Here is a 27868-nt window from a genome sequence, read left to right as displayed (position 1 = left end):
GGATGAAGTAGTAACTCCACACTGAGGAGCGACATATTAGCTACATGCAGTGTGGTGCAGTGGTTAGGCATGTCAGGCCAGTGCCTGGGACACTGGGGTTCCCAGTTCCCTCATGTGTTGTGAAAGATCACTACGTGGCCTTGGGCCATTGACACGGAGGCTCATTCCGCACACACAGAATAATGCACTTTCAAACTGCTTTCAGCGCTCTTGGAAGCTGTGCGGAATAGCAAAATCCACTTGCAAACAGTTGTGAAAGTGGTTTGAAAACGCATTATTTTCCATGTGCGGAAGGGGCCTAAGGCCCTTTCTGCACAAATCACCTAAAACATTTGTAAAAGTGTTTGTAAAAGCGTTTGTAAAGCGTTTTCAATACCCTCCTTCACCATGACATTTGTTCGCCCTCACCCCCATGAAACGATTCAAGGCTGCCATGAGGGAATTTCCCCCTTTTGGGCGGGTTACTTGTAGAATTACTACTTCAACGCTTCCTACCTGCAATTCTCTATAGCTAGGTATAACCAATGCTTTGAAGATTTTGCGACCCCCAATTAAAAAAAATGAAAAGGGGAGGGGAGACAGGAAGTTTGGGGACAATTGGCCATAGCCATTTTATTGAGCAGAAGCGTGAGGCTAAGCATGGGTCTGGATCTGGTCATGCGGATAGGTGCTGCAGCTCAGCAGGGCGGGTGCCCGGTCCTGAGCTTCGATCTACTGTGGGGCTCTGCCGGGCAGCCACTCCTGGCCAAAGATGTTCCCCCTTTCGGCCCGGTTCGACAGGGCGGTCGCCTCTTGTCGCTGTTGCCGTTCCCAAGGGGAAGGCGCGGCTCCCTAGCCCCCCCCCCTTCCTTGCCTCTTTCCAGATCATCAATACTCCATGCGCCAACCCGGCCATTAATCCAGGGCTATGACATAACAGCATGCATTAACATATAAAAGTAGGGTGAGGTGGGTGGGCAAATTGTTGTCCGGCGAGCACAATGGCCTGAACAAAGGAGGGCAAGCCCCTTTAAAGCCTCGGCTCACTCCTCCTTTCTCCCGGTGACTCTAAAACATGGTAAATATGATTGCATGGCAAGGGATGACATCTTGAAAACATTTCAGACTAGAATTGTTTTAAAGGGAATTTATTTCAAACGTTTTGAGGCTGGAAATAAAGTTTTTGGAACCAAAGGGGGAAAAACAACAACACGCAGCTCCATGTTGGAAACGTTTTATTTACTGCTTCAAAATGTTTTAAAAGGTTTGTGTCGAAATGGCCTTTCTCAGCCTAACCTACCTCAAAGGGTTGTTGTGAGGATAAAATTGAGGGGAGGAGAATGATGCTAGTCACTTTTGGTCCCAACTGGGGGGAAAGGGTGGGGTAAAAATTAATTAAATAAATTATAAGAGACAGAAATGGAGGTGGATATTCGCTGGGTGGAATCAGCAAGCGGGGATGAGTTGGTCAGCTTTAACTAATTTCTGCCTCCCAGACATTTAGGACCTTTTTTCCACCAAAAAGCACTGGCCGCCCTGGAAAAAATTAGACACACCTTTTCTTGTCCGCTACATACGCACACATGCAACATTTCCATATTGGTGTTACCATGGGAATCTACTTTTACCAAGATAATGTATATTTCTACCCTAAGCAAGCTGTGAACTAAGCAGTCCACACGTCTTGGGGACAAATGTTTTCCAACCCATCATTTTATAGCTTACAACAAATCCAGTCGCTGCCTTTATTGAGCTATTAGTACTTGTCCTTCGGGTTCCAGACGGTTGTTCATTTTTTTAGTACCTCAGGAAACATCGTTATGCTTTAAAACGGGCTTCTTTGCACGTACTTAGAGCTCCAAGATCCCTCTTGGTCCACATTAGCATTTGGTCAGGAACCAAAAAGACCTGAACAAAGATTTCTGGGGCTTGCTCCAAGCAGCACCCGACAGAAGAGGGAACCGTATAAAAACAACTGCCGTCCCCAACTGCTTTGGTCTTGGGAATAGAATGATCCTTAGATTTGAGTTCAAACCCACAAAAAATTTTTTGGGGTAGTGAGCGTTTGAGACTCAAAGGAAGCATGGCATTTTGAAACTGAGGGGAAACCATTGCTCTGTACCACCCAGACACTCTCCTGATGGTCCACACATCTGACACCATAAGAACATAAGAACAAACCAGCTGGATCAGACCAGAGTCCATCTAGTCCAGCTCTCTGCTACTCGCAGTGGCCCACCAGGTGCCTTTGGGAGCTCACATGCAGGATGCGAAAACAATGGCCTTCTGCAGCTGTTGCTCCCTATTACCTGGTCTGTTAAGGCATTTGCAATCTCAGATCAAAGAGGATCAAAGACCTGTTCAGCTGGAAGACCTACACTTTGTCAGCATTCTAACCTGGGTGTCTGACTGTATAAAGGCAAGCCAAAAATCAGAAATCCACCCAGTGACAAAAATCCCAAAACTCCCTGAAATAAAAGACCCAAACCAGAGGAAACACAACTGCACCTCCATCCCGTTTGCTCCCCGGAGGGAACCACCTTAACAGGAAACAGAAAGCGGAGGGCAGGTTTTGCCACTCAAAGTCACTGCGATAATGTAAGCGAAGCGCTGTGAACGTCGAAACACAAATGCTAAATACTATTATTATCATCACTCTACAGGGCTGCTACAACACTAAGAGCTGAAGCACATATTACCGTTGTCCCAAGAACACCACTGCAAGTGTCCCGTGGTGAGTCATGGCCTGTAATACTCAGTACATGGATTAACATCATTAGGGTAGTGTCTCCTGCACACCCTTCCCTGCGGCCACCACGAACATGCAATTTTAATTCAACAGTGGATTCAGACTGGCAGCTTGGCATTTTAAGGAAGTATTCTTATATACTGATATAGCACAGCACAGCTGTCAGTCATGAAATTCTGCTCTTCAACTCTCAGTCCACCACAAACTCACTAATGATCTTCAAACAAGCCACGTATCTCTCAACTTCAGTCCTTATTTTGAGTACAGGGGCAGTTTTGACCTGCGTTACAGGAGTGCTATAATAATTACTGCCCTAGAGTTTGGATTTGGATTTATATCCCCCCCCCTTTCTCTCCTGTAAGGAGACTCAAAGGGGCTTACAATCTCCTTTCCCTTCCCCCTCCCCCACAGAAAACGCCCTGTGAGGTGGGTGGGGCTGCGAGAGCTCCAAAGAACTGTGACTAGCCCAAGGTTACCCAGCTGGCACATATTGGAGTGCACAAACTAATCTGCTTCACCAGATAAGCCCCGACAGCTCAACTGGGAATCAAACCCAGTTCTCCAGATTAGAGTGCACCTGCTCTTAACCACTACACCATGCTGGCTCTCCCTAATTTAGATAGCCCAAGCTAGCCCAATCTCATCAGATCTTGGAAGATAAACAGTGTCGGGCCATATTTGGATGGGAGATTCCCAAGGAAGGCCAGTGGTGCTACGGAGAGGCAAACCACCTCTGAACCTCTTTTGCTTTGAAAACTCCACGAGGTTGCCACAAATCGGCTGTAACTTGATGGCAAAATATATATATACTTCTACAACATTTTTATCTCACTGTTCCTCCAAGGAGCCCAAAATGCCATATCCAGTTTTCCTTGCCTCCATTTCATCTTCACAACAGCCCTGTGAGGTAGATTATGCCGAGGGAAAGAACGATAGGTAGTAGAGGCAGGCTTAGATCCTAATCCGAAGCAACGCTAATCTGGCAAGTTATGTGCGAACCGTCAGCATAATGCTGCTTCTCTGTAACCGTGAAGCCCTGATGAAGTCTGGATGAGCAATTAAGCGGATTGAACACAAACCTGCTTGCCAAGGAAGTTGGTTGGGAAGGATTGTAAGAGAACGTTCCTGCTCTTCCCCATTGTCTTTCACTGGTTTTCATCTCCCTTCTGTCAGCTGCCGGTAAACAAATTTGGATTGATCAGCCCCACTGTATCTATTCTGCCTGGAAAAAAAAAAATTATTAACCTCCCCATCACAAAAGGGACCACGCATCCCAGGCAGTCATCAATTACTTTTGTCTAAGTGGGAAAATTCTGAAAATCTTATCTGAGTTTTGCATAGCTGCTAGTTATGTCACCCGCCGTTCCCTGGCGCGGAGCCAAAGGAACAGCAGCCTCTCTCCAGCTCCGTCAGAGGTCCCTCTCAGACAGTGGCCAGTTCGTGACTCGCTTCAGAAAAAAAAAAATGCAGCGTGGCACAAGATTACAACTAGAGTGGCCAGCAGCCCATGACATACACGGAGAGATTAAAATTCTGCACTCAGCCAAACTGCGATGAGAGAAAAGAAGGCTAAATTCTGCAGCTTGCATATCTTAGGCGGAAAACCCTCTGCCCTTAGTAATTTGCACAATTAATATTTAAAATCTTTTATCACTATTTTTTTCATAATTTCATTCGGGATTCAGTAGTGGTGGAAGGAAGCAGGAGTTATACAGGCAAGCCGCGGGCATTATATCGGCATTATAATCGCACATCGGCCACATCCGGCCCAATCGGATGACCCCTGACTGGGTCTCTTGTTCAGTTAGGGGAGTTAGGCGTTTTGAAAGCCCCTCAGCCGGGTTGCCTTGGCTGCCGCCTTCTGGAGGGCTTCTGCGCCCTTCCGCCTTTGGGTCCCGGCCTCCACAATATTTCTGTTTCTTATGCAGCCCCATGGAAAAAAAATAATTGCCCACTCCTGCTCTTACTTACATGGATATTTCAGTCTCATCTTTAGGTTAAGGAGATTCCAGTAGATATTGTTCCATATGGGCTGAAAAGACAGTTAAATTTCTCTTCCTAGTACCATTCTCCGACTCCTAGGAGGCCCTAAGCCCAAAAAATAGAAGGAATAATTTCCAGCCTTCTTCTTACTGGCACTCAGTACCGGCCTGCTGTACTTGTTCCCCAGCATACATCTCTGTGACAATCAGGGTTTGATGCTTTAACTTTACAAAAAACTTCTAAAAACTATACCTGGTTTTATCCCTCAAGAGTGAACATTCACTCCACAATAAAGCTGCAATGAGTATTTGCAAAACAACTTCTCGGCTAGATTTAATAACGGTACACAACCAAATTTTGCCCTTCTGAAACAGAGTCTTTAAAAGCCAAGCAATAACGCGGCGATTCAGGCACACAGCAGGTAAACATGCTATACAGGCCCTAAGAAGCAGTTTCACATTTTAAAACAGCCCAGCGTTTCGGCCAGGGAGTCTGTGGTGATGCCACTAGCTTTTGCAGAAGAACCGGGCTTGCAAGAAGCTGAGCCGGGTGTGTAATACAAAAAAAGTAGGTGTACTTTTAAAACATACATTTATTTACTTGCAAAAAAGAAAAAGATGCTGGGCACCTTTGGCACTGCACGAAAGCAAGAATGAAGAATAGTCTTCCATGTAACAATTATGGTAGTGATGGCGAACTCCATGGCATCGGGTGCCAGAGGTGGCACTTCAGGAACTCCCTCTGTGTGGCACGCCAGCAAACAGAGTGCCCCAGACTGGCCTGGGCCGCTGGGTTCGATTATTAGCATTTACTAAAACCTAAGACCTAGTTTTGAGGAAGTAGTGATGTAGGTAACCCTTGGGCACTGTTAAACTAAAGCACGACTATCCTTACCTGGGGAGTAAGCTCGTTGCTGGCAATGGGGCTTGCTTCTGAGTAAACCCTCCTAGGGTCGTGATCTCACCCTGCTGGAAGAGTTGCACAGCTGTTTCAAAGCAAAGCCATCACTACCACCAAGCTTACTCTGAGTAACGCACTTTGAGCCAACCGTTTTTCTAAACGAAACCCTTAGTATTCGGGTTAAATTTTCGTCAGGTTGGCACTTTGGCGAGTAAATAAGTGGGAGCTTTGGGTTGCAATTTGGGCAGTCGGTCTCTAAAAGGTTCCGCCATCACTGTACTATGCCCAAAATTATCCTGTGGTCGGTGCCTCAAGAGTCCCTTCCACGACCACATTGTGACTTTCCCCATCGCAGTGATTTCAGTTTATGCGTGGGTTGGCAGCAAAGAAATGACTGTAAATTAGGAGTTGTTTCAGGACAGTAGCCAGCCCCAACTCTGAAGATGGCACCATAGCCCAGGGCTCGGCATGCCAGCTGCCAGAGAGTACTCGCAGCTGCTACGGGCAAACGGCAGAGTAACACCACTGGGCCAGGAACTGCCTCCCTCGACTTATGGAGAGGGTGGTAGTCCCTTAGCACTCTAGATGTTATGGACTACAGTTCCCATCAGCCCCTGCCCACGTAATGGCCAATTGGCAGTGGGCTGATGGGAATTGTAGTCCATAACATCTGAAGTGCCAAAGGTTTGCCACCACTGACCTATGGGCAAACCAGGGAGCAGTAGAGTTAATGCATGAATTTTCCAGATCGCAGGGGGCTTGTGCCCCCCAACCCCTGCAAGATGCAAAGGGATAACATGTAATTCCTCTGGAGAAATGGCATCTTTGGAGATTAAATAGTATGGAATTACATCCCCACTGAGGCCATTCCCTATCCCTCCCCAGGTACTGGACACAACTCTAGGATACTGCCCCAGCTTGGAATCATGTAAGCCCAGTTGCAGACTTCATTAGATGACAGGATTCTAAAACAAATCAGGGGATTTGAATCTTCTTCAGGGTCTCCAGGAACAAATAAGCAATGGTGCTCTTCATGCACATTCAAAAATACAGCTGTGGTGTAGTGGTTTACAGCGTGGGATTCAGGGACCCAGGGAGACCCAGGCTTAAACTGCGACTCTGCCACCATGGACTCTTGCTGGCTGCCCGTGGCCAGTCATACACTCTCAGCCTAACTCCACCTACACAGGATTGTCGGATTGTGATATAATGGATAGAACTCTTTGGGTCCCCAATGAGGAAAAGGTGGGAGTATAAATGATGAAACCAGGTAAATTTTAAAAAAGAATTTGAGGTGCCCAAAGTACCTTGGTACGATATTATTCCAGAATCATTATCTCCAACAGCCCTACAAAACAGACCAATATTATGGCAGACATTAATTTTGTCTGTTGGACCTGTTTTTTTTAGGGTACCTCTTTTAATTGTCAGCTGCTTTTAATGATAGTAAGTGGAAGCTTTTGCTGATCTACCATATCAAGTTTAGCTGGTGTATATTTATTGATGGGTGTTTGTTTCTTCATCCTTAGTCTAGGGCCTGTAATTCCAAGCCTAGGAACTATAGATCCATAGTCTTATCCACCCCCCCGCCAGCATGGCCAACTGGCCATGCTGGCAGGGAGCTGGGATGGGATTTGTAGTCCATGGACATCTGGAGAGCCACAGGGTGCAGACCCTAGCCCAGTGATGGCTAACCTTTTCAAGACTGATGCCCAAACTGCAAACCCAAAACCCACTTATTTATGTAGCAGTGCCAACATGGCACTTTAACCTGAATACTGAGGGTTTTGAGTATAGGAAAAGCATTGGTTGGCTCCAAGGCACGTGGTTACTCGGGAGATGAAAGCTTGGTAGTAGTTAGTGGGTTTTGCTTTGAAGCAACTGTGCAACACTTTGAATGGGTTGAACTACCACTCTAGGAGGATTTACTCAGAAACAAGCCCATTATTGCCAGTAACCGAAGCTTACTCCCAGGTAAAGGATCTTGCTTTAGTTCTTCTAAGGAAAATCAGTAGGGCTTAACAGCTTTTAACAGGGGTTGCCACCTACATTGTTTCCCCAAAACTAGGGTCTTTAGGTTTAGTGCTAATAATCTCCTGAAATAACTGCACTATTATCACATGACGAAGCTCCTCATGCACTACGCTGCCCACAGAGAGGGCTCTGAGTGCCACCTCTGACACCCGCGCTATGGGTTCGCCATCACTGCCCCAGCCTCCCTCACTCGCCCAGCATTTTGGCCCAGATCCCTGGTCTTCAGCACTGCTGGTTCTCCTGCTCTGGAGTTCTTCTAGGCGAGAACAGTATCTATGAAGCACAAACCCCTCCTTCCTTCACTCACAGAGAAAATATGCCAGTATTGTTATCTCTCCAGCAGTGAGCCAAGATCAGCTTGTGACAGAGGCCAAGCCACCCACATCTTTGGCTATTCTCCTACAGCAATCATTCGTGATGGGAGCATCTTCTCAACAAAGGAACAACCAACTGTGAAATCAGTTTGCCACAGCACACCAATGCTCAAAAAATCCAACATTAATGTGGATACTGCCAGCTCCGAGCAGCCCGAGAATTCCTGAGGTGATCATTGTGGGAGCATGGGAAAGGTAATGTTTGGGAAGAAGAGGTATAATGCCACCACGCTCATCATCCAAAGTAGCCATTTTCTCCAAGGGAACTTCTATTGCTGTGCTCTGGAGATCAGATGTAGTTTCAGAAGATCTCCAGACCCCACCTGGAGGCTGGCAACCTAGATATTAGAGGCAGCCAGTGTGTGACTAAGAAGAAGAAGAAGAAGAGTTTGGATTTTATATCCCCCTTTCTCCTGGGTAGGAGACTCCAAAGGGGCTGACAATCTCCTTGGTTCCTTCCCCACCTCACAACAAACACCCTGTGAGGTAGGTGGAGGCTGAGAGGCTCCAAGAAGCTGTGACTAGCCAATACAAGGTCACCTTAGCCTTTAATGCAAGTGTGGGAGTGTTCAGGCTAATCTGAATTCCCCCAGATGAAGCCTCCACAGCTCAGGTGGCAGAGCTGGGATTCAAACCCGTTCCTCCAGATTAGATACCAACATTATACAGTGATGTATTGCCTTTAGTCACCGATGAGAATGAGGGGATTATTAGAATAAAATGAAGAAGAATTTGGACTTATACCCAACCTTTCTCTTCTGTAATGAGTCTCAAAGAGACTTACTTAACTCCTTCCAGGACCTCTCCCCACAAGAGAGGTAGAATTGGGGCCTGAGAAAGTTCTGAGAGAACTGAAAATAGCCCACAGTCACCCAGCAGGGAAAATGTAAGGAGTAAAGGAAACAAATCTGCTTCACCCAGTTAAGAGTCTGCCATTCATGTGGAAGAGTGGGAATCAAGCCTGGTTCCTTCCCTGCATTTCACCACACTGAGCTCCATAGTCCCATCCACTATTGAGACTGTAAGCTTCCCTGGGGCCAGAACCTGTCAGCCATCTACCAATGCCGGGACCTGAATAGGACCCATGCAAAAGGTAAAAGGTCTGGAGTCCATGCCCTGTGGGTCAGCAGGGAGTGAACCTTGCACTCCAGATGTTATAGACTACAATTCTACATCAGTCTCTGCTAGCATTGGTCCCAATTGGCCTAGGGACATCCTGGAATGCCTAGGAGATCTGGAGTGCCAAGGGTTCACTACAACGGCCCCAAAAGGAGACATTTAGGGAGCTAGGGGATGTTTAGTTTGGTGAAGAGAAGGTTAAGAGATGGCATGATAGCCCTGTTTAGATATTTGAAGAGGATGTCATGTTGGGGAGGGAGTGCTTGTTTTCTGCTGCCCAGAGAACCAGAAGTCATGGGTTCAAGGTGGAAGGAAAAAGAGATTCCACTCAAACATCAGGAAAACTTCCCGGGATGTCAGGGCTGTTAGACAGGTGGAATGCCACTACCCCAGAGTGTGAGCAGAGTCTCCTCCTTTAGAAGTTTTAAAGAGAGGCTGGTTGGCCATCTGTCAGGAGTTCTTTGATTATGTGTTCCTGAATGGCAGGGGGGCTGGACTTGATGGTCCTTAGGGGTCTCTTCCAACTCTATGGCTCGCTCCAAGACATTGCAGAATAATGCACTTTCAAACTGCTTTCTCAGTGCTCTTTGAAGCTGTGCAGAATTGGGCAAAAATCCAATTTGCAGAAACAGTTGTGAAAGTGGTTTGAAAAACTTGCATTTATTTTGGTAATGTGTGGAAGGGGCCCTATGATTCTACATAATTCCGTTTTGCAGATGGTACTCTGCAAGCCAACAATCTACTGAAAAGGCCTCTGGCAGGGTGCCATTTCCTGCTCTCTCCACGTTCTTAATGACCGACCCTCTGCCCCTGCTCAAAGCTCTCACGCTTTTAGCAGCCCAGCCACCCTCCTGCCATCTTGAAAAACAAACCAGAAAACTACCACCACTCAAAAGCCTTTTAAGACTTCACCATCAGTTGCATAAAGCTAGAGAGACAGTCCTGAAGACAGAAAAAATATTTAGATTTCAAATTTCTTCTGCCATAAACACGCCAGCCATGCTGATTTATGCAACAGTGGGGAGGTAAGAGATGAAATGAAAAAGTAACATTAAGATAGAAGTAAGCCACCCACTTGAGAGTATACCAATTTTCCATGTTGTGTCAGTTTCTTCTGAAATCGTAGATACTACTAAAATTGCCGCGGAACAATTTAAAGTCTGCATCAATTGCACAGCTAAAGACTCTCTTACCTTCCAATTCAGCAATCGCGCCAGATGTCCAAAGAAAGGGTGGGATGGCAGGCCGACCCCTCCATTTTATTTTATTTTATTTATTTATTTATTTATTTATTTATTCATTCATTCATTCATTCATTCATTCATTTCATTCACTCCACTCACTCCCACTCACTCCACTCACCACTCACCCACTCATTTTATGGGTTTTATATTTATTTATTTATTTATTTATTTATTAGATTTTATACCCGCTTACCCCCCCCTGAGGGCTCTGAGCTGATTGCACAACTATAACTTCCCTCTGCCGCAAAACAACAACCCATACAAACAACCCCATTAAAATTAGAAGGTTAAACACAGTGATAAGATTTCAATAAAGAATCATGTCAATGCTAATAACCCCAATTAAAAAAACCTCCCCAGAGAGGGGAAGCAAAACAGAAAAAATTAAGCTGCCAGATGACAACGCTTGTAGATGACAACGGGTCCCTGTAGAGTGACAACGGGAACTCAGACCGGAGGGGAATAAAAGGGGTAGCACCCCCAGTCAGCGACACTGGACATTCCAGTGCCTGGGCTGAACAATCCCTCAGTCTTGCCAGGCCCCATGCGAATTCACCAAGATCCCAGAGGGCCCAGGACAGCTGGAGGGAGAGTGTTCCACCAGGCAGGCCAGGGCTGAAAAGGCCCTGGCCCGGCGGAGAGGAGCCAGTCGCATCATTGAGGGCCAGGAACCTACTAGTACAAGGCCTCTTCTGGCTGAGCGCAGAGGCCGAGAGTAGGGACATATGGGGTAATGCAGTCCTGAAGGTACAAGAGGGTCCCAGGCTGCAAGTGAAGGCCTTAAAGAGTCAACACCCACACCTTTGGAAGATGTGATTCGGAACTCAACTGGAAGCCAATGCAGGCGTAAGCACGACAGATTGGATAGAGTGCCCCTCATCTGGCACTCAACCTCCCTGTCCAAAGCCTCAGGTGCAGCTGTTTCTCCCAGGGGAGGTGTCCTGTAGCTCAGAGGGGAAAAGTATCTACCTAATTTCTCATTTATTAGTTTTGTATCCCAAGTTAGAAACTGAAGCTGCCCTCGCGACTGGCCCAGGGCAGCTTCCCAACATTTGCAGAAAATACAGCATCAATTTTAAACCAGGATCATCATCAACTATTACATCTTTCTAAAACAAGATGGCGTAATTATATTCCAATGTCCAAAGAGGTACAATAGAGAGAGAGGAGCATAAAAAAGATGGCATAGAAATGGAAATGCAATAAAATACAAGAGTAAAAAAGATTGGAAAAGGTGGGGGAAGTGGGGAGCCTGGATGGTAAAACTACACGACTGCCCTCAACCGTGGTGCCTGGTTAGGAACAGCTCAGTCTTTACAGACCTGAAGAAGAGAGCATTGCACCAAGCTGGGACCAGAGAAAGAGACAGGAGCATTGCAACAGGTTGGGTCCTGGCCCCAGTTGAGGTAAGCTGTCAATTTATATTTACTAAGGATGTGTCACTTATTAATGTTCAGAAACTATTTAATTTTTTTTTAAAGCATAAGAGTTATTATATCTAGAGGAGTCTCGCCCTACATCTCTGGGCATGCCTCCAAGGTGGGAAATTCTACTGTATCAGCTTTTAATTGTGGAGAGAATCGAACGGTACAAAAAACATTTCTAAGAGAATATACTTGATGCAACCATGCCCAAGGTAGAAACAAGGCAGAATTATCCGCCATTGGAGGGATATAAGCCAAGAACCGTGACTCATGCAGGAGATTCAACACCCCAAATAACCCCCCAGAGGGTCAATAACCGCTGTGAGACTTTTACATTTGAGAATTAATTCAATGAGAGTGCAGCCATTACAGTGAAGACGCTGCAGAATTGTAACGCCCTCCCTAGTACCGGATGGCTGGGAAAGGGAGGAAGACCACAGTGCTGAGGCGTCCAGAGTTATAATTGACACCCCTTTCTGTGGGTGGGACCTTTGGGCTTATATGAAAAGGACTTCAGTTTCTCGCAGTGCATTGGCATACGACCTTGCACAAAGGCTGGGAACCACAACAGACAGCTTGAATGGGAAGGCAATTTCACCTGTTTGGTAGAGAGAAGTAGATTTCATGTTAATTCTTCCTAAGTCCTGCTCCAGACGATGTCACAGTTAACACCGCCAGGCAAACCGAAGCTACAGTCATCCCCTCATCAGTGTCAACATAAATCATCAAGACAGAGCATGAGCTCATCAGCAAGCCCCCAAGAAAAAACCAGATTTTCCAGCGATGACTTCGACTGTTTTGAAAGGCACGTGGCTGCAAACTGACCCATGCAAGCTTTTGCTGAGGGTCAGCAATATATCTTAAAACAAAACGCGACAATTCAGGTATTCCCATTACCCTTTGTTTAAGGCCCTTAATGGGATTAAAGACCTTGTGACACAAGAAGGGCTTAAAGGTCACCTAAAGTCTTTCTGTAGAGCCATCTGTTTCCCAGAGGAGGCTAAATGGAAGGTCAGCCAAAGGGACATTATGAAAGGTTGGAGCCGAATTTGCAAGAGCGAGGTGGGTCAAGAAGCCAAGAGCCGAGCCGAGCCGAGGGATATATGGCAGTATTGGGGTTGCAATGCAAGAAAGAAATTATGCACAGTGCCCTACCGTCAAGTAGAAAGTACACTTCTTAACTAAGAAACTACATTTATTCAGATTCTGATCCATATTGAGTAAATTGGATAGCCAACCCTCTTGTCCCCAATATAATTGTTAGCCAACAGGGAAGGGCCAAATTAGGGTAGCGCATGGGGTGTGGTTTGAGGAGAGTCCCTCCTCTCCCCCCCCTGATCAAGAGCAATTACATTTTAGTCACATTTCTGTCTACGCCTACAAAGAATTCCCACATACTCCAGTAAGAAATCAGAATTTGCACCTAATGTCCAGATTTCTGTTCCAGAGGCAGAAAAATTCTAGCAACCTACATAACCATGCCAACAATTTGTAAATCTATATTCTGCATCTGTTATATTGAATAGTAAGCTGGCTTTACTCCCGTAGATACCCAACTCTGCATAAGCAGGCCATATGCAGACAGGGATACAAATTCTCTACCTACATCGGTGATTCCGCCAACTAATGTTAAAAAAGTTGTTTTGTAAAATTCAACCAAAAGAAAGAACAGGTTAATTAAAAAAAAAATCATGGAACAGGCTGGATGAACAGTATTAAATATGTGACAAAACGGACAAGGAATAATTGAGAGTCACTGAGAGTGTAAGCAAAGGGAAGAGGAGGAGAAAGGCAAGTCTGCTTCAAATCCCTCAGCATAGGTGTCCAAACTTACGGCCCTTCCAGATGTTATGGACTACAGTTCTCATCATCCCCGATGGTGGGAACTGGTAGTCCATAACATCTTGAAAGTTACTAGTTTGACACCTGTGTCCAAGAGCTTAGAAAACCCTGCAAATGAAGTTTTCTAGAGATCTGTGTGAGAGTCAAACATTCCTTTCCCACACCCCTTCCACACCATTTCCTCTAGGGGCCCCCCCATTTTTATTGTTTAGTGCATCCCCTTCCAGTATTGTAAATCACTGAAAGGGGTAAGAGCTAAAGAGTTATGGATGGCCTCAGAAGTCCCAATCTTCGGACCCGGAACCTTCCCTTGTACTATTTTTTGTGGTTTGTAAGCAGTTGCCAGCATACTTTTCAAGCTTATTCTCAAAACCAAGAACTGGAAATGTACTTGCTAAAGAAAGATGGAATTTCCTAGAAGGATGCATTTTGCACCACATTCCCCACTCTTTTCCCCTGATCTTGCATACAACCACAGAAAACACACACACACACACACACACCCTCTGAAGTGGGCCATTTATTCAGTGGTACTGAACAATGTTTGCAAGAACCAGGGGCCTTCCCTCAACCCGACATCTCCACACACAGAACAAGCTAGCCATGGTGGGAAAATGCTATCAAGTAGTAACTGATTCATGGTGAAACCAACTTGGGCTTTTCAGAGCAAGAGACTTGAAAGGCAAGAGGTGGTTTACCACTGCTCATCACTTCTGCATTAGCCAACATGGACTTCCACTTAGTGGTTTGCCATTCAAGTAATCGGCACTGCTTGAGGGCCAACCCCTGCTTAGTTTCTGAGAGATCCTGAGAAGATCAGGTTAGCCTTGGACCATCCAGATCAATAGAGGCTTATCTAGGGAAAAAAAAAATCCAGCCCGGTGCAAAATCTGAGTGTCTGTCTGTCTGTCTGTCTGTCTGTCTGTCTGTCTGTCTGTCTGTCTGTCTGTCTGTCTGTCTGTCTGTCTGTCTGTCTGTCTCTCTCTCTCTCTCTCTCACACACACACACTCTCTCTCACACACACACACACACACACACACACACACACACACGCCCCATATGGGTGGCTGCCCTTTCCAACCACGGCCAAACTTTTTTGGCCCTAAATCATCTCAAAGTCACCAACACATTATAGAACAGTGGTGGCGAACCTTTGGCACTCCAGATGTTATGGACTACAATTCCCATCAGCCCCTGCCAGCATGCCCAATTGGCCATGCTGGCAGGGGCTGATGGGAATTGTAGTCCATGACATATGGAGTGCCAAAGGTTCGCCACTACGGTTATAGAACATGCCCCAACTCACAAATCTGAACACAACAATGGTCCATGCCACACAGCGGAAGCCATTCTTTGGACAACATGGGACCCTTGGGAACATGGGGAGCAGGACCTGGTGTAGGTGTGGGGGCGATTTTCACCCACCCCATGTGGTAAATGGGGTCGACTGCAATCCAAGAACCTTTGACCCCATATGCCCCAGCAGATCAAGGCAGTACACGTGGTGACTGTTGGAAAAGATTCTTCCCTACCCGAGACTCAAGACAGCGACTGCCAGGCAACTGAGATGGGACAGGTGGACTTAAGTTGAAAGGAGTTTCAACACATTTATCTATTCTTCCCTTTGAAAGCCTAGAACAGCACCCAGACATTTCGCATCCAAGCTCTGCTTCGCACCCAGATTCATTCAGGACTATATTCTAATTCCAAAGCATACAATTTTCTCAACCGCTGCACCACAGCAGACCAAACTAACATCTTTATCTGAGACAAAGTATAAAATGAATTGTGGTCATGGCAAATTCAAAGTGCTTCAGTGGCGTAGGAGGTTAAGAGCTCGTGTATCTAATCTGGAGGAACCGGGTTTGCTTCCCAGCTCTACCACCTGAACTGTGGAGGCTTATCGGGGGAATTCAGATTAGCCTGTACACTCCCACACACGCCAGCTGGGTGACCTTGGGCTAGTCACAGTTCTTCTGGGCTCTCCTAGCCCCACCTACCTCACAGGGTGTTTGTTGTGAGGGGGGAAGGGCAAGGAGATTGTAAGCCCCTTTGAGTCTCCTGCAGGAGAGAAAGGGGGGATATAAATCCAAACTCTTCTTCTTCTTCTTCTACATTATCGCGTCAGAAATCTCTGCAGCCATTCCTTTGTCTTCAAATGTTAGAGATGGGGGGAACAACAGCTTTTATTGCCCAAAGTGAAATTTCTGCCAGGGAAGATATGAAACACCAGACGTTTGTGCCGCCTGAGATTCTTCCCTGGTGTCTAATATATCTTTACGATGTCACATAATAAGTCAAAATGTCATCAACTGCAGAATTGCAGATGGGCCAGGCAGCAAAAGAGTTGGCCCTGTACATCTGGTGGCCCATCAACCCAACAAATCAGTCATCAACTGTGGTCTGGGAGAGAAGACCATGAAATTTACGAGCGGCAGAGACTCACTCGCTTGCTCACCCATTCTGCCTTTTCAACAGTAATGGCAGCTCCCCTCAGAGCTGAAGAGGGGAAAGCAACAGTCCCTTCACGCACAACTTTTGCGACGGACTGTGTTGGTTCAAGCCACCCCTTGACCCCCAGTTCTGAGCACCAGTGGCGTAGGAGGTTAAGAGCTCGTGTATCTAATCTGGAGGAACCGGGTTTGATTCCCAGCTCTGCCGCCTGAGCCGTGGAGGCTTATCTGGGGAATTCAGATTAGCCTGTGCACTCCCACACATGCCAGCTGGGTGACCTTGGGCTAGTTACAGCTTCTCGGAGCTCTCTCAGCCCCACCTACCTCACAGGGTGTTTGTTGTGAGGGGGGATGGGCAAGGACTTTGTAAGCCCCTTTGAGTCTCCTGTAGGAGAGAAAGGGGGGATATAAATCCAAACTCTTCTTCTTCTTCTTCCTGCCAGTCATGACAGGGCTTTGTCAGTACAGTCAGCACTCTTAAATCAGCCCTCCTTTCTACAGTTTTAAGATATTTTGCACGCTTGGGAGGGAGGGAGGGGTTCCCCAAGTTGGTAGGAAAATCTTACTTCTGCATAAAAGGCCCCAAATCTGCAGATTTAGGCATCCGTAGATTGAGGCACACCTGACAATTAGATATACAAGAGTTTCGATTTTTCTGCTCTGTATTAAGGCCCATCAAGTGTCTACCCTCCAATTGAGCAGGCCAAAGCTGCAAAACCTGGCAGGCTGCAGAGCCACCGCCGGCTCAGTGGGCCACAAGTCGTGCCACAGCGACTGAGGAGAATGCCACATTGTGAAAAGCAATGGAAGGAGAGTGCCAAAAAGTTGCACTTTTTTTTTTCCCAGCAGAGAGAATTAAAACACATTCTTCCCCCCACCCCACACGCACACAGAGAAGGATGGTTAACACGAAGCAAGGGCTTTGGAAGAACCTTTCTGCAGAGAGCTGCGCTGTTTCCGATACAAAATAATTACTAGGAAGGAACTCCAGAAGAATGCTAAAAACCCTACCGAGGCATCAAAGAGAACAGCAGGTGTGACACAGCCTGGAAAGCCAGGCCAACCGCTGTCACACGGAGCGATGACGTTGGCATACGCGAAGTGATGTGAGGGCATGTGCCTTACCAAGAGGAACAGAGGGATACTCTTTCCTTAGCACCAACAGCATTCCTCGAGAGTGAAGCTGATGTGAGGGCCAGAGGCAGAGAGAGTCAGTGATTATGTTCCCCCCACAACCTATTTTTCCCAGATTGAATGTTCCCGAGTCCCCCTTTCCTCGGAGGGCTGGGTTTCCAAGCCCCCGGCCATCCCTCGTTGCTCTTCTCTGCACTCCCTCAATTTGTCCACATCCTCTTTGAAGAAAGGCCTCTAAAACAGCGCACAGTACAGATTTATTTACCTGCGAAATGTAGGAAGGATATGCTCAGTTCTTCTATTATTCCAGGCCAGTGAGCTGGATCTGACCGCACCTGCTTTTTTAAAAAATCCAATTTATTGCACAAAAAGGATTCTACAAATTGCCTTTCTCTGTTAGCTTAGAATTTTTAGCGCTCAGTCCTCGGGGACTGCTCTGCCAGCTGGAAAAAGGATGAACTGGTGCACCGGCCCGTGACCCGTGCATCGCTTTTTGTTCGCAGCTAACTTTTTCTTCTTCCAAGCAAACTTCTTAATAGTTGAATACCAAATCCTCCCCTCTCCCTCCCAACGAAGGTAGTTGCTATTGGCTAAAATTAGGAAGCGAAGGAGAACACCCACATACCAGATGGCGAGAAGCACACCAAACGTTTGGGCTGTTAGATGCACAGCCTTGGCGAACACATGAAAACATGCTGCGAGAAGCAGAACCCAAAATACATTTGAAATTGTGTGACCAAAAAAAAAAAAAAAAGGGCTTTCAGTCAAAAGGTGTCTCTGCTCTTGGAGAAGACCAAGAGGCAGCTTAGAGCCCTCTGAATACCTGCCCTTGGTTTCTGCAAGCCGATAGGTATTGCGTGGCTCTGAGTCATGAGGCTACTAAGATGTGCCCGGACACTCCCAACTGCCTAGAACAGCGATGGTGAACCTTTTCGAGACCGAGTGCCCAAATTGCAACCCAAAACCCATTTATTTATCGCAAAGTGCCAACATGGCAATTTTACCTGAATACTGCGATTTTAGTTTAGAAAAAACGGTTGGCTCGAAGGTGTGCGTTACTCAGGAGTAAGCTTGGTGATAGTCGGTGGCTTTGCTTTGAAGCAACCGTGCAATGCTTCGAATGGGTGAATCATGACCCTAGGAGGGTTTACTCAGAAGCAAGCTCCATTGTCAGCATCTGAGTTTACTCCCAGGTAAAGGATCGTGCTTTAGTTATTCACATGAAAATCAGTGGGGTTTAACAGCGCTTAACAGGGTTACCTACACTGCTTCCCCCAAAACTAGGTCTTAGGTTGAATGCTAATAATCGAGCCCAGCGGCCCAGGCCAGTCTAGATGTATGGGGGGGGGGGCACTCTGTTTGCACGTGCTCACAGAGAGGGCTCTGAGTGCCACCTCTGGCACCCGTGCCATAGGTTTGCCACCACTGGCCTAGAACCTGAAATCAGGGCCATTTTCAGTAGAAGTCAACCTTGGCTGTAAAATTATAGTATCCTGCTATACCAAAGTTTCCTGCTTAAGGAGTATCCTGCTCTTGCAACTCTGCATGATTTCTCCACAGACTTTCCTTCTGGTCGGCCTTCTTTGGGAAAAGGTAAAGCAACGGTCTCTGTCCATCTCAGATGTGATTCAATCACTGGATAATTCCTGATGCAGACACACAGCAGATTTATCAGAGAGGGAATGCCAACAACAGTGAGTCACACAGACGTGCAAGACGATGGGCCCAGCTAAGAACCTGTAGTCCCTCTAGCACACTAAACAAGCAAACCTTTTTTGCTGCAGGTACCCAGGTTTAGCTCTCTCACACAAAAAGTATCTCTTTCACAATCAGAAGCTGCGGTGGATTTTGCAGTAACCACCTGAGTGTGAGTTTACTGAACCAAAAATGAAGGTATACACCTGTGGGATCTTCACGACTAACACATTTACAGCCCAATAAGGGGAGAAGGGGCGTGCCGGCTAGTTTGCCCACCACACCAGAGTAAGTGGTGCTTACACCAGTGAGGAGAGCAAACTGGGAGGTGCCCAACCTGGAAGAGCCTGTGCTGGCGTGGCTGGGGGCAGTCCAGGGGGCAGAGCTGATTTTGCTGGGTTTTCGTGCCGGGAACACCCCGGACACAGCCCTCATACACCACAAATACAGTTGATTGACGGATTAAACTACTATGCAGATGCCCTCACTCATTGATTATGCAACTTCATTGTTACTTAGGCTGATTCCGCACGGGCCAAAAACAGTGGTGTGAAAACGGTGTGAAAACAGTATAAACCCTTTCACACTGTTTTAAACCCTTTTACACCACTTTCACACCGGTTTCACACTGCTGTTTTTGGCCCATGTGGAATCAGCCTTACGTATGCTAAAAGGGGTGGATTCCACCCACTTACATATGCTAAAATGGGTGGATTCCACAAATCACACTTGCTAATTGCACCCTTCGCACTTGTAAACCAATGCAAAAGGTTCTTTTTCCCATCTGGGACATTCCACTCCACTTGCTTTACTATCATCAGATCCTCTGAAGATGCCAGCCACAGAGGCAGGCGAAATGTCAGGATAAAATGCTACTGGAACACGGCCATACAGCCCGGAAACCCAACACCACCACAGTGGTGTAGGTTTGTTTCCCCTATGGGCTCTTCGAGCAGGAGGGATTTTGAATGTTTCTCCTACCTATGCCACCCAGAGCCCCCTTGGAGACGGCATGGCACTGCCTTCGCCACGCCACCTCCAGACATGGTGCAGTTTCCCCCATCCAGATTGCACTGCTAATGTAGCAGAAGCTGTTATGGACTACAATTCCCATCAGCCCCTGCCAGCATGGCCAATTGGCTGACGGGAATTGTAGTCCATAACATCTGGAGTGCCAAAGGTTCGCCACCACGGTGCTAGGGGCTTAGGTTGTTTTATCAAGTGACTACATCTGGAAAAGGAAGCTGAAACCCACAGAAAGCTTAGTAGAATAAAAATGTGTTTAGACTCTAAAGCAGGGTCCCCAATGGAGCAGAGTTAAATGGGACCTTTGCCCAGCAAGGCTACTGACCGGCCACTGGAAATTTAATTGGCTGGGCAGATTAAAACACAACAAAACATTGCAACAGTTGCCAGCACAGACTGCCCCTGTGTGAAGCGGCCATTTTGTGCGGTGAAGCGGCCATTTTGTGCGGTGAAGCGGCCATTTTGTGCGGTGAAGTGGCCATTTTGTGTGGTGAAGCGGCCATTTTGTGCAGTGGCTGGTTCCTCCTCCTGTGGCTGGCAGCCATCGTACAGCAGCCATTTTGTGGCTGCGCCCACCACAGTGTGCTTGAATTCCAAATGTGCCAGCAAGCTCAAAAAAAGGTGGGGACCCCTGCTCAAAATTATCATGGACAGATCAATTCTTGGGGTTTTGGAGCCATGTACCCAAATCCTCCAGAAGGCAAATGTGCAGCGTGGAAGCCGGCAAATATTAATCACCCCCAAAGTATGAATCAGACTCTCCCAGAACACCAAACACTTATTTCCATATGCAAGCAGCAGCAGAAGGAACATCGATTTGTTTCTCTGCCTCCCTCGCTATACAGCTGACTAATTCAAATAAAACCTCCCTTCAACACCTCCACGGACATTTAAAATTGCCACCTCCAGATGCCCGGCCTCAAGGTAATAAGCCCACGGTGTTTCCTGTAAACACAGCCGTCTCTCAACGGCACGTGGCCCTCATTTGTCTCTTTGCAAAGGGAGCTGTTTACAACTCAATTCTTAATTCTCGCACTCAGATGGGGTGGGGTGGGATGGGGATGAGTTACAATTACCAAGAACCAGAAGTCAACCGAGCAAACAGCTGCCGCTGAACACGGCTCGGAACAGCCGCAGAGGCAAAGACAGCTCGTAAAGGGAATCGTGCCAGAATCGAAACACATTTTTATTCCCAAAGACAGCCTAGCGCACGCATGTTCATCAGAGCAGCACTGATCAGGCATTTCATTAAAAAGTTATAAAATCTTAAATGTGACTCATGAAAACTAACAGGATCTTCCGCAAGGGAGGCGGATGAACTACTACACGCGGTCTCCTGGTTGCTTTCCGCACCCTTTTGTTTCTTCCGACCCGAAGGCTGCTCGGCACACGCTGTTTTTCAGAGGCAGGAACCGTTCCCATCAGACTCAGGGGCTGGTTCCTGAAGAAGGGAGGCTGGAAGTCGGGAAGGGACGGTTCACAGGATTTGGTCACCCCCTCACCTCCCAGCCTGCATCCACGCCGGTTCGATCCCACTCAAACTCTGGCATCATTGCCGGAGGGCCAAGCTTTTATCCAGCTGTGACTGGCACGAGCGCTGACAGCTGGCTGAGTCCCTCCGGGGCATCAGTCCCCTTCTCAGTGGGTTGCCCCAAGGAGTCATTTGGTTGTCTTACCTGCAAAACCAGACCCACACACAAGATGTTTTTCCTGAATTCCAGCAGCATAGATGTGGAATTCTTGCATTCATATCCAGTGGTGGGATCCAAAAATTTTAGTAACAGGTTCCCATGGTAGTGGGATTCAAACTGTGGCGTAGCGTCAATGGGGCTGGGCGGGGCATGATGGGGGCGTGGCCGGGCATTCCGGGGCAGGGCATTCCTGGGCGGGGCTGTGGCAAGGATGCAGCCGCTGTGCTGGTCCTTGGGTGGGAAACGAATGCATGCAGGCGCAGGCTGCCACGCACGCCGGTGCACCTCCTGCTAGACTGCTTCAAGTTCTGCGCGCTACTGCTGAGAGGAGGGGCGTAAATAAGGCAAAAATCACGTGGCAAAATCACCCATTAGTAACCGCCTCTCGGCACACACAAATAATTAGTAACCTACTCTCGGGAACCTGTGAGAACCTGCTGGATCCCACCTCTGTTCATATCCCACCCAGCTGGGACTCTAAGCAGCTTAGAACACAGGTGTCAAACTTACGGCCCTCCAGATGTTATAGACTATAGCTCCCATCATCCCCTGCCAGCATCATGCTGGCAGGGGATGATGGAAACTGTAGCCCGTAACATCTGGAGGGCTGCGAGTTTGACACCTATGGCTTAGAATATCGTTCTCCCTCTTGCATTTTCTCACAGCAGCAACAAACTAATAGAGGCAAGAATTCGAACCTGGGTTTCCCAGGCTCCTAGCCCAACACTCCATCCCTACTAGCTCCCAAAGGAACACAGGCATACTCTCTTCAAGGGGCCCAAAACGAAGCCACAGCAGCACAAAGAGGTTCTGGAACTAGAGCTAAACTCCAGTGAAATCTCTGGGACTGATTGCAAAATTGGTGTAAAGGAGCCATAGCCCATCGGAGACATTTCCCATCCCCTCAAAGTCAAACGCTTTTCAACGGCGCCAGTCTGCATATTTACTTATGAATCACTGACTTACATACAGGCATATGAAAACGTAATCTTCCTTGTGTTTGGACCTGGAAGATAAAGGTTCCCTTTACAATCTTCCCACAAGCTGAGAGGAAATCCTACCCTGGCTGCACGTATGAAGATGTCTCTACCCCACACGTTCTCCTTAGAGGTGTTTTCAGGTGTAGGGCCAGGCTATAGCAAGTATCTGACCAAGGGAACTTTGACTCTCAAAAGCTGAAACCCTAAAATCTTATTAGTCTGTAAGATACCTGAAACAGCCTACAACAAAAGACAGCTGAACGTTCCTCAACCAAAAATACCAATTTCCTTGAAAAGAAAAACCAGCGCAGTTTGCAGATGTCTCTGGTCATCTGAAGACAAGGGTACCCTGACCTCGAAAAGGTTGGGAAAAGGTTGGGTTAGAATATCGTTCTCCCTCTTACATATCGTTCTCCCTCATCTGAAGATAACTTTGCAACGTCCATGACCCAGTGGCTTTACTTTTCACCCTTGCATGCTCCCCATCTCCTTCTAGGGAGCTCAGGGTGGCACACACAGCAACGATCATCACAACCGCGCTGCTAAGCAGGTTTTGCTGTGATTACCCAGTGAGTTTGTACATCTAAGCAGGGCTTCATGCCAGACCCCAGTCCTAAATGGATGCTCCCACCACTACACTGCCCAGCCTCTTCAAGTCCCATTTTATTCCTACCATACAATTCTAAGCCGCAGCGGAAATCATTCAGAACTAAACTTGGCCGTCAGCTATAAGAGGAGAGCAAACCTTTTTTTCTCTCAGCCAAGAGGAGGGCTGCGAGTCCACGGCTCTGAAAGGCGAGCCCTTTGTCCTTCGAAGCGGCAGTCAAGTGGGCCCACAAAATTACCCTTCGCACAAGATTCGGTGCCCAGTTCCCCTGAAGAGAACATCTCTTAGCAACCCGCTGGGATGGCTCCTCCTGCCCGCCCCGTTTCCACCTTGTTAATAATTAAGGGAGCCGGCTAAGCTGAAAGCGAGTCGGGGAACAAAAAGGAGCCGAGGGGCATTGGATCGGTAATTCTCTCGCCCTTCCCGAGGGTCAAAAAGGTTTAGAATTCTATACTGGTCAAAAAAAAAGAGAGAGAGAAAAGGAAACAGAACTTTTGAATGCAGCAGAAGCGTGTGGTGCAGGAGGAAAAGGCGAAGCGAGGGAAAGGCAGCAATGGGCGGCACACGCAAGATACTGTCCTGCTGCAATTCTCCCCAAGCGACTCAATGCCACTGCATTTAGCACACGGGCAGACTGGGGCTGGAGAATGGACGATAGCAGCCCAAAGGGTACCACACCCAGCCCTGGTTTTAAAAAAACAAAACAAAACCTGTCATTTGCAAGCTCAAGATAATGAACTGCAAACTGGGAGCTCAACATTTTCCAGGTTAGGGCTGCGATGTTTAAAACTGGTTGACAAAAAAAAAATGCTGCCCTGGGTAGTCAGGACAGCAGATTTGTATTCTTTTTTTTAAAATTAAAATATTTATTTATTTATTTTATACTCTGCCTTTCTCATTAAGATTCAGGGCAGATTATAGGATGTATAAACAATGCTTATCAGGCAGCATAGAAGGATTGGTTAGCAAAGCAATAAGACTAGGATTGCTGAATTAGAGAGTCACGTGAACAATAATAAGCCATGCATCTGATAAACAAAACAGAGAGTGGATCACAAGGTAAACACAACGCAGTAACAGCAGATGATAATACAATTAGAATTGCAGTAGATCACAGTCCCGTTTCATCATAAAAGTGCCTCCTGGGGACGCCGTTTCTACTACAATTCTAAGCTGTCTTTTAAAAACACCCTCTTGAACATTACGGTTTTAAGCATTCTGCCGAAAGAAAGACACATGGGCACCTTCCTAGCCTCTCTGGTCAGGCCGTTCCACAAGGTAAGGACCACCAGTAAAAACCCACAATGCATTTCCCAAGATAGGGGGAGAATGCCTCTTCTACAAAGCCTCCGGCTACAACACCAGTATGCATTATTCTAAGCACATTTTTTCTTTAGTACTACTACATTCTCACAGGCATATTAACGCATATCTTTATGTATTAATGGGGTGTTTATGGGGTGGTTCCCCTCCGCCTTCCCCAGTTGTCTGCACTTTGATGGAAGGCTGAGTCAACCTGAAGCCAGCTACCTGAAACTGATGTTCGTTGGGATGGACTCAGGTTGTGAGCATGGCTTTCTTAGCTGCATACCTTGTTTTTAAAAGGTAACGTATGGTGCACATTTTGGGACCAGAAGGCCTGAATTAACTTGGCCACAATCTTCCCTCATAACTCCCTCGGGCCCGGGCATTTGCGATGCAAGTATAACAACACCAGCCTGACTGAAAAGATTGGTGCAAAGAGGACTGACAGAGATAACATTTCGTGAAAGACTTTGAAGGCAAATAAATGCAAGGTCTTCTTACTTCCCTGTCCACAAAAGACTCTTCTCCTTTCAACCCAAGGCGGCTTTGGGATCTCTGTCGGGTCTCTGCTGGGTGCAACTAGGGCGAAATCACTTAGCCAGGTTGCACCAAGCCCCGATAAAGGGAGGGGATTTACAGCCCAACATGAGCAGGTAGAAGGGGGGAAAGTGAATCCCTGCCTGCCTGCTTTCCTCCTCATCCATCTTTAAGAGTCGCCCCAACACCTGGCCTATTGGGCTGGGGTTTGATGCGTCAGCCATGGCACGGGGGCCTCCAATGGACAAACTGAAGAAAAGAGTTTGGATTTATATCCCCCCTTTCTCTCCCGCAGGAGACTCAAAGGGGCTGACAATCTTTTTGCCCTTCCCCCCTCACAACAAACACCCTGTGAGGTGGGTGGGGCTGAGAGAGCTCTGAGAAGCTGTGACTAGCCCAAGGTCACCCAGCTGGCGTGTGTGGGAGTGCACGGGCTAATCTGAATTCCCCAGATAAGCCTCCCCAGCTCAGGCGGCAGAGCTGGGAATCAAACCCGGTTCCTCCAGATTAGATACACGAGCTCTTAACCTCCTACGCCACTGCTGCTCCTGAGCTCATCCCAAGGTAAAAACATTCACTAATCTATAGCTGAAATTACTGGCAGAACACAGAAAGGTGGCCCAAGCAGCCCACAGCAAAGAAGAAGAGGAGTTTGGATTTATATCCCCTCATTTCTCTTCTGCAAGGAGACTCAAAGAGGCTTACATTCTCCTTTCCCTTCCCACCTCCCACAACAAACACCCTGTGAGGTGGGTGGGGCTGAGAGAGCTCTGAAGAACTGGACTAGACCAAGGTCACCCAGCTGGCGTGTGTTGGAGTGCACAAGCCAATCTGGTTCCCCAGATAAGCCTCCACAGCTCAAGTGGCAGAGCCGGGAATCAAACCCGGTTCTCCAGATTAGAGTGCACCTGCTCTTACCCACTCCACCACGCTGGCTCTCATTATGTCCTCAGATGAGGGCATCATTCTGCACAATGTGCTTGATCAGGAACTGAGGAAGCAATCCCAAACCACCCCGTTCTGGCTACCCCTGGGACCGGCCAACCACCCCTTCAATCTTCTCCAGGACTCCGAAGCAGGGCCAGATCCAAGCCACCCAAATCCCCTCCAGAGCTGCAGAGATGTCCCCGGCTGCTGTTCTGGTGCCAGGACTTTGCCCCTTGCGGAGTGCCCGTCCCCTCGGGCATAACTGGGATGCCCTCCACTTCTGAGGCAGAACCCAAATGCCATCTGAGGTTGCCGGGCAGGTGCCGCAGTGCCCGTTGGCACGGCTGCTGGGGACAGAAGAAGCCGGTCCTCAGTGCCAGCCTCAGTGCCACACTCTCACTCGAGGCCTCCGCACCAGCCTACCTCACAGGGCTGTAAGCAGACGAAAGGCTTTGACTCCTGAAAGTGCTCCATCAAGGCTCAAGAGCCTGACCCGTCCTAAAATCCCCCCCAGACCCTTTCGCTGCGGTGGGGGGCAAGTTCTCAAACACCCCCACCCACCCACGAAGCCCCAGAGGCTGCGGGGCACGGCCCCTCCGGCTTCCCCAGCGGCAGGCTTCCTACCCCCCGCCACGGAAGGGCCCGGCAGCACCCGGCGCTTCACCTGGGAGGGCGACCCCTGCCCGGGAGGGTCGCAGCAGGTGCCAGCAGGTGACGCGCGTTCGCGGCCGCGTAACGTGAGAAAGCTCCTCCCAGGTCACGCTTCCGCCGCCGGCGAGAAAGCGCGCAGCGGCACAGCGGCGGCGACGACGACGCCTCTCCCCGGAGAGGGGCTCCCGACCGGGCTGACTCACCTCCGCGCGGGGCCACGCATCGCCCGCCCTCCGGCCCCGGCGTGGGGGGGCGGGGGTCGCCCGGCCTGGGTCCCCGGCAGCAGCGGCGAGGGAGGGAGGGAGGGAGGGAGGGAAGCCGGCGCGGACTGGAGCCCCCGGCCCGGCCCCGCTCCATGCACCGCGGGCACCACGGGGGAGAAGAAGGGGCGCCCGGGCCGAGCGGGGCCGAGGGAGCGCGGCGGGCGCAAGGCAATGCAATGCAATGCAATGCAATGCAACGCCGAGCGCAGGGCTGGAGTCCGGCGGCGGCAGCAGCAGCGGCGGCGGCGGCGGCGGCGCCCACTCCCGGCCCCTTTGCGCGCATTCCCGCACGCCGCCGCCTGCCGCGGAGAGCCACGCGCAGCCCGGCGGCCTCGGCGCGCCCCCTGGTGGCCGCCCGGGCGTGGACGACGTCAAGAGGCTCAAGAGTCCGCTCTCTCTCTCTCTCCTCCTCCCCCCACCCCCCCACCCCAACACACCCACTTGTAAATAGGTTTAAAGCGCCTCCGAGTCACAGCCGGCTTATGGCAGCCCCGTAAGGTTGGCGTCCTCGCCTGCTGCTGCCCCTCCCGGTGTCACAACTGAAGGGAGCGATCAGTTATTGCCTTCTAGATGGAAGGGGATTAGATCTAAGTTTGTGAACCTCACTCCCGCCATTATTCCAAACTGACCCCCCCCCCCCCTGATTTATTTAGACTAACTCTGTCTGTTGGGCTCCTTCCGCACACGCAGAATCATGCACTTTCAAACTGCTTTCCGTGCTCTTTGAAGCTGTGCGGAAGGGCAAAATCCACTTGCAAGCAGTTGTGAAAGTGGTTTGAAAACGCATTATTTTGCATGTGGGGAAGGGGCCTCTGGGATAACCCAGACGCCTCTTTCTGTGTGATGGCTTCAGATTTTCTTTTGGAAATGATACAGACTCGGAGGCTTTGCCAACCGGATTCAACTGGTTGTGGGTTTTCCAGGTTGCGCAGCGGTGGTCTGGACACAGT

The 27868-nt window shown here is 48.5% G+C and overlaps 1 protein-coding gene across 1 annotated transcript in view; it reads right to left on the bottom strand.

The window, feature by feature from the left end:
- PITPNM2 (phosphatidylinositol transfer protein membrane associated 2) overlaps positions 1 to 27066 on the bottom strand; it is a 242925-nt gene extending 215859 nt beyond the window's left edge. The window contains 1 exon segment of the mRNA XM_048514019.1: positions 26859 to 27066. The gene's annotated coding sequence lies outside the window, so the exon portion shown is untranslated.
- Between the last annotated feature and the right edge of the window lie 802 nt (positions 27067 to 27868).

This window comes from Sphaerodactylus townsendi, linkage group LG13 (genome assembly GCF_021028975.2).
Source record: "Sphaerodactylus townsendi isolate TG3544 linkage group LG13, MPM_Stown_v2.3, whole genome shotgun sequence".
Lineage (NCBI taxonomy): Eukaryota > Metazoa > Chordata > Lepidosauria > Squamata > Sphaerodactylidae > Sphaerodactylus > Sphaerodactylus townsendi.
The sequence above is the reverse complement of the archived record's forward strand: the minus strand, read 5'-3'. Positions and strand labels throughout refer to the sequence as shown.